Source organism: Corvus moneduloides, chromosome 21 (genome assembly GCF_009650955.1).
Source record: "Corvus moneduloides isolate bCorMon1 chromosome 21, bCorMon1.pri, whole genome shotgun sequence".
In the NCBI taxonomy this organism is placed as follows: domain Eukaryota; kingdom Metazoa; phylum Chordata; class Aves; order Passeriformes; family Corvidae; genus Corvus; species Corvus moneduloides.
In genome coordinates, this window is record NC_045496.1 from 1,298,031 (window position 1) to 1,304,030 (window position 6,000).

The 6,000-nt window shown below is 38.8% G+C and overlaps 1 protein-coding gene across 1 annotated transcript in view; it reads right to left on the reverse strand.

The window, feature by feature from the left end:
* LHX2 (LIM homeobox 2) overlaps positions 1-4,052 on the reverse strand; it is a 33,978-nt gene extending 29,926 nt beyond the window's left edge. The window contains exon 1 of the mRNA XM_032131070.1: positions 3,786-4,052. The gene's annotated coding sequence lies outside the window, so the exon portion shown is untranslated. The remainder of the gene's footprint in view (positions 1-3,785) is intronic.
* Positions 4,053-6,000: the final 1,948 nt, after the last annotated feature.

Below are 6,000 nucleotides of genomic sequence, written 5' to 3' on the forward strand. Positions count from 1 at the left end.
CCTTCTCTGGACTACCTGAATGCCACCGCCTGGCTCTGCAGAACCATTTCCCAGCCCAAGAGCAGGTATGGCAAGAGAGACGAACTTTGTAATGCAGCCTGGGGAGTGGGGAGAGCCGGAGCTGGACACAGACAGGGACACGCAGGGCACCTTACGTGCAAATATTGGCAGGAAGAAGAAGTCAGATAAGATGCAAATTGAAACAGTGGCAAGTAATCTTATAAATGTACTTGAGTAGGACGATTTTCTTTAAAAGCTGAATGTACTGTGAACTTTCCAAGTGCTGGAGGCTTTGCTGCTGTGCTGCCTCTTGCTCACACTGTCCGCTCCCAGACAAGAGCAGATTAATTAAGTGGCAGGTCAGACACGAGAAGGTGAGAGGGCATTTCCCACCAATCCGGAACATTTTGCCCATTTTATACTTTGCAAACTTTTTATATAAGCGTGGCTGATTCTTTTCAATGTAATTCTCATTTGGAAAATATTAAGTACTTTTAAGGGAATCACCATCTGAAGATGAGGCACAAAATACGTATTGCTGGTTTTAAGATTTCCAAAGATGCAGTATGTAAATTTGTTTATATAAATATGTATAAGATATATCACAGTATGAGGCTCTGTGTGTATGTATGAACATATGTGTGTGTAACCATCTATCTATTTGCAGATTCAGACACAGACATATGTTATCATTTTTAGAGGCAAATATCTGCAGAAATAATTCTTTGTGTTCAGTAGTTTTCTTTAGTGTAAACTAAGTTTCTCTTCAGAGATTTCTGTGTTCAGGAAAGATCTTATGAATTTATGTAATGTATAGTATAATTAAATCAAATAAAGTATGCCTTGTATGATTTTGCAAGAATTATAGGTTAGCATTCTCTTTCAACACGTGTAATATTTTGAATTATGGAACCAGCTTTATAGATCATTTAAAAAATAAATAATATATATGATGGACTTGTAGAAATACATATTGTAGAAATCTCAAGAAAGAATTATTATTAAAATATTTTGAGATGTTTGCCAAATGACATTATCATTTTAAAAACCCACCACATTTAATTTGAACTCTTCATGAGGAGTAATATGTATTCAATTACTAAAAGATAGTAACTGATCCCAGTAAGATTGGCTATTTTCTAAGAGTAACAGAAATTTCCATTTTCACCTTATGGATTCTCCTGCATCACTGTCATTGCAACTTCAGTTAAAAAAATTTTGGCATGAGCAAAATGTAAAGTAAAATGTAAAGGTCAACTGATAAGCTATGATTGTATCTCTGTTTTTGCTGTGTAAATCTGCTCTTATCAATAATTCACTATTCGTGTTCTACAAAGACTCTGTCTCTACATTTTTAATTAGCACTTAAAATTTTACAAAGATAATTAAAAAAAGGGAAATACTCTGTACTTGGAGTCTTTATGTCATCATTTACTACACATTTTTTCCAACAGATTTGGCAAATGAATACTCTGTTTTGATACATCAATCTCAAACAAAGGTGGACTCTGATGCAATTTTTCACTGTTCATTTCCCTGAACCTTTTGGGATATAAAGAATTGCGAACAAATACTTAACAGCCTGATCAATAGCCATTGACCATTTGGAGCCCCTCGTACCCTAACAAGCACAGCTTGATCATGTATATTTGATCATGTAAAATTTCAAAGCACCTTGATACAGCAGAGCAAGACTTTCTATGGCATCTTTGTGTTATTTCCTAAAGCACATATTTCCCATGATTTAGCTTTATCATTAATGGAAACTTATTGCACATATATTTGATGAAGCTCAAGAACATGAATTTCAGTGTTATATATCCACAGTATTTCATACGAATGGCAAATATAAAACACTATCCTAACATTTTAGGATAGGAAACTCTGGATGTGCCTATGGATTCAATGGACCCCAGAGTGCAAATCTAAAAAGCCCTATCATTATAAATCTTGTATTCCTGTTAAGTGTTGGCATGCACATTACACTGAGGTGTGTTAAGTTATTTTAGTGGAAAAATTGCAGTAAAAACCTTTCCCTTGATATCCTTTTAAATATATGTTCACATATGTATAAAATAAAAAATATTCAAGTTCACAGCTGTGTTAGCCCTTAGCCTTATTAATATCATGGAAAGAGATGAAGATCTAAGCAAAAAATATTTACAAAAATTTCTTTGCAGAACTTTATTATTGTTCATAATTCTACATCCAATGTTTTTCATACAGGAATTTTAGTTTATCATTAAAATATAACACTGATGCTACATTTGTATAGCTGCCTTTTCTGCTTATAGTCATAATGTTTATTCTAACTTTCTGGGCTTATTATTTTAGACAGATATCAGTTTAATTAGCTTAAGCTGTCATACTCTAATAAATACAGACGGGTTGCCTGGTTCGGGAGGAGGAAGGTGGCTGCAGATTTCAGAAGCAGAGACAGTTAATGCCTTGTACATTATCATGTAAACAGCAAAAGGACAAAAATAATTACCTGATAAACTTTCAATTTCTGACTCTCCCCTATATGCTTTCTGACCAATTTTTCTATAGAAAATCCATTCAAATTAGGCAAGTCCTCTAAATATCTGCAGCATCTGCTGGTTCAGACACCTTCCTTTATGCAGAGTACCATTTTCATATGATAATACATGTAATATGATATAGAATGACAGAATGCATGACAGTTGCCCATAATACATAGAAAGTCACTCAAAGGACAGAAGCGACATTTGGATAATTAGCATCCATTGGGCAGTCAATCATGCGAATAGAAAAAACTGAACAAAACCCACAATGGAGTTAGAAAACAAAAGGGACCCTAGCCAGTCTCAGGATTAACTGCTCTAAAGCGATCTAAATGCTTTTGTATCTAAAGAACTGAGGCTCCCAGGGCTGCCCTGTTCCCCTCTAGATACCCAGGGAACTAATTGTGGCGATCAAAGTTAAAGCATTCTCTCTTCTTTATAGACTGCTAAATACACAGAAAAATTATTTCTCCATTCGTGTTCATTAAACTATTTTAAAGTTAAAAAACTGATGCCACATTCTTTTGCCAAGTGAAATGAGCTAGAGTATTGAGATTGTCCTGCTTTTATGAGAACACAACAGACCTTTTAATTTAAACTCTGCCTTTGTTTGATTAATATTATTTTGCTGTTGTCCATTCTGCTATCTCTTTCTTTTTTGGATAATGAAGGCAATTGTCACTAGAAAGTCCTGTGTGAGAAAAGCCTGAAAACAGGAATAGGAATAATAATGATTATAACAAAGCCCATTAACAAAATTAAGCAGGAAAGGTCTCACAATTTCTTAGTAGCTTCCACTTTATAAAATAAATAAAATATTTTGTCACTCAGTATATGCTGCTCAAAATATTTCCTTTCCCCAGATTAGGGGGAAGATGAGGGCAGCCTCCTTTAAAGCTCCATCTAACAGAAGAGAAAGAGAAAGAGAAGAGATACAGAGAGAGCCCCAGGATGTGGAAAGTCATGAAAATACCTACCCTGGAGACAGTATTCCCATAGGATCCTTTTCATACAAATTCCAACTTGCCTAATGCCCTTAATGAATGAAATAAAAAGAGAATTCAGAAAGGCCCATGCTGATGGCTCCTGCTGGAAAGTGTGTGGTTTAAGGCATAGCTGCAGCAGTTCTGGGAGGGAATCAGCTCCGGTCCCCATCAGCCAAGCAGACAGGAATCACTGGGGCGAAATCTTCCCCCTCACACATTTGCAATTGACTTGAAATAACATCACGACACCTTTGGATAATTGACGCCTTCTTACCTTTCGTTGTCCTTTGTAATTAATATTTGTAGATCTAGAGGTTTCTCCCAGCCACAGATAACGGGAAGGTGGAAGGGGTGGGGAGAGAGAGTGCGTGTGTGCGTGAGTGTGTGTGCGAGTGTGTGCGAGAGAGACAGAGGCAGAGGGAAGGAGAGAGGCAGAGAGAGGCTTTGGTTGTGTGTCTGCTTGGGGAATGGAGTGCTGGTGTATTTGTGTGGATGTGTACTGGGGGCTTTGCAAACCTCTGGAGTTCTAAAGGCAAGACAGAAAGTGAGAAGTAGGATGAGCTGGATGTCCCCTGTCAGTCCTTACAGAGTTTCAGCAGCCGTGACCTTAAACCCTTTTGCTGTGTGTCAGCCCCAACTTGAGCCCCCTTGCCCAGCTGCTGTGCCAGCCTCCCAATGCGGAGAAGGGAGAGGGGACAGCAGAGGTAAGGAAGCAGAGAGAGATTGAGATCAGAAGGGCTTTTCGCCCAGTCAAATGGGCCTCTGGTGACAAATCAATCACGGCCCGTTCAAACCAATGATGCTGCCAGTCTCCAGCTCACCAAGCCCTCACAGCCTCCCCCGGCTCCTCGGGCTCTCCTACATGACACTCAGCTGATGACAGGGGCTCCAGTCAGAGCAGGGCTGCTTTTTACAGGTTGATTTGGTCATTAGCATCATTTCTTGTCTATCTCCCGCTCTTACTCTGTCTTTACCTACCATCTATTTATTTATTAAATATTGAAAACTGATATTAGAAGAGGGATTGAGACACAGAAACACTTGCAAATAAGTTGGTATACTGCCTTGTTGAATGAACCCAGACTTATATATTTATTTGATTTTGTACACTTAGGAAGAGCTACCTGTTTTAATGTAACGAGTTGATCTGATCAGTATAATAAGGGACAAAGAAAGGAGGCCTTTTAATGCGCTCACTTCACCTCCTCCTTCCCTTATTTACACTAATAAAAAACTGGCTTCAGGGATTTTTCCTACTACACCCATAGGACAGGAATTATTTTTCAATTTTCTTTTTTTGCAGACATTTGTTAAAATACAATTTTAGGTCCCTTTTAAAGCTGTAAGGAAGATCCTTATCTGGAACAAATTTGCATTGCCACTGAAATTCTTGTATTTCAAGGAATGTACAGTGATAAAGCCCTAAATAAGGCAGGAAAAAACCCTCAAAAATTACTACTAAATCCTAATAATACTTCTTTCAATACTGACTTTTTTTCTGAATATCTGAAAAAGTGTTTTAAAGCAGTTACAGAGAGAAACAGTAATAGAAGAAGAAGAGGGCTCAAAAGTTTAGGAAGAACAAAGTACTCTCTTGCAGATTTTGTGACCGTAGAAATTGCATTCTCTATTTCCTCCTCTCTTCTCTCCTTGCCACGCCCCCCCCCTCCCCCAACTCCTAATACATAGGGGAAAAAAAATCAAAGCAAGGTCTTAACAGAGTATGTCTTGCTCTGTCTAAGTCTTCTTTAACCTTAATCCCTGGAACAAAATCCTCCTACAGCCTTCCCCAAAAAAAGAGTATTGCACATTAAGGAAAAGGGTGCAGTCCCTTCTCATCCTCGCTCATCTCCAGTGCCAATCTCTCGGCTCAGAGCTACCCCATCCCTGCAGCCAGGGATGGCAGTGTACATTTTAACCAACAAATTTATATGCTGGCCATCCAAGAGCAACTGGCCAGTGTGGGGTGGGGTGGGAAAGAAGGATGATGGAAATGTGTAGAACAGAGGCCAGCTCTTCCAGGCTCTGTAAAGAGAGCCTGGGCAAGATACAGTGGCATCAAAAATATAGCACAATGTACTCAAAAACATCTCCCATGTCTCCTTTCTACCGTGAGTGAACTGTGCAAAACTGAAGTGCGTTGCAGACAGCAGTGTGGGGTGCTGAACAGCGTGTAGCTGGAGAGTACTTCGGTCTTTATCTTCAAAGCTGTCCTGTCAAATACAAGGTCTTTTAAACATCACAGGGATAAAGTTTCTGATTCTGAAGGGTTCGTTTTCCTCTTGGTTTTCCTCAATCAGAAGTTAAGTCCATATGACCCCCACAGTAAGCTGGCTCTGGGATTGCTGCCCTGCTACTTGCCCCATGATTTGGGGATGCTTGGATAGAGCAATCTTGATTTGCTCACTGTTTGTTGAGTTCAGTTTTCTTCATGTTAGCTCTTTCTTCCATCTTACATGTCTTGAGGCTTTTGCTGTGCGGCAGTGAAT